Here is a 1,521-nt window from a genome sequence, read left to right as displayed (position 1 = left end):
TGAACCCTCTTCCTTGCCCGCATCGGAGGTAGCAGGGGTAGAAAAGGAAGGAGCGCAGGACTTCTTCGAGCTTCCGAAATACTTAGAACACATAACCTTAATAATTGCAGCGATTGGGTAACAAAGCATTGTCTTGTTCCTGTGCTTGCTCATGTTATTTATATGTCACTGGTCACATGATTCTCATGGATTTGCATTTCTAACACCATAAACTTTAATTCCAGATTTTTTGGAGTTTTGTGCATCATGCAAGTGATGATTTGCCTACTGTTTTGGAGTCTTTAAATGCAGATTTTCAGGCCCATTCATTTACTGTTTTTGGAGAGCCTTGAACCCCATTTAAGTGCTAATTTGCTTAAGATTTTGGAATCTTTAAATGCAGGTTTTTGCGCCAATCCATTCACTATTTTTGAGGAGCTTTATACCCCACATAAGTGCTGCCCACCGTTGTTTGGATTCGTAGGAGATCACATAGGTGTTGTCCACCATTGTTTGGGTGTGTTGTTTGGGTTCGTAGGAAGCCATCTAGGTGTTGCCCACCGCTATTTGTGTTCGTAGGAAGTCATTTAAGTGTTGTCCACCACTGTTTAGGTCCGTAGGAAGTCATTTAGGTGCTACCCACCACTGTTTGGGTTCGTAAGAAGCCGCATAGGTGCTGACCATTGTTGTTTGGGTTCATAAGAAATCATACAGGTGTTGTTCGAAGTTCCTAATTGTTGTTCGGAGCCGTAGGAATCACCGTACACTTGCTAGTTGTTGCTCAGAGCCGTAAGAGAAGAAGTAGTAAGATCACCGTACTAGCTCGCTAGTTGCAATCAGGAGTTGTAGGAAGCATTAGGATCACATGTTTGGAGTTCTTAGCCGTTGTTACGACTTGTTCTATTGTTTATTGTTTTCTTCTTTTCTCTGCAATTTATTTAAATTCCCTGTAAAGTATATTGTGCTTGGTGAGCTAAATATGCAACAGGGATAGCAGCAGATACGCCACGTATGCAGACACATTTTATTTGTTGTCGCTTCTTCATTACAATTTATTCTTGCTCTAACACATTATGCAGGTACTGAATACAATTTCACTTTTAAAACAAAACAATTTTTCAAAATTAAACAACATTTTCAAAAAAAAAAAAAAACATAACACATTCTTTCAAATTTACGGGAGTCCCTCGGAGGAGGTAACCTACGGTTGCTAATGAGATCTCTCCGGTTTAAATGGATTTCATAATTCGTTTAAGCTAAGTAAATTCAAAAGAAAATAGTGATACCAGAACGAAAGAACCGTGTGATTCTAACCGGTATCGCTCTAATCGACTTTAACATCTCCCATGAAACTTAAATGATCATAACCTTAAGAAATATTTGATTTGACATCATGACTTGACACATTAGAAAATTTAAACCCGCTTCGACGAGGAGTTTGGAGCAACTTCGTGAGCAGTGCAGCAAGAAGTTTGGAACATACTACAAGTGGAGGTGGTCGTCATTTTACAACAACAAAACAAGTCTACACCAGCTAAACTC

The sequence above is a fragment of the Phalaenopsis equestris genome, unplaced genomic scaffold (assembly GCF_001263595.1).
Source record: "Phalaenopsis equestris unplaced genomic scaffold, ASM126359v1 Scaffold000188, whole genome shotgun sequence".
NCBI lineage: Eukaryota > Viridiplantae > Streptophyta > Magnoliopsida > Asparagales > Orchidaceae > Phalaenopsis > Phalaenopsis equestris.
The sequence above is the reverse complement of the archived record's forward strand: the minus strand, read 5'-3'. Positions refer to the sequence as shown.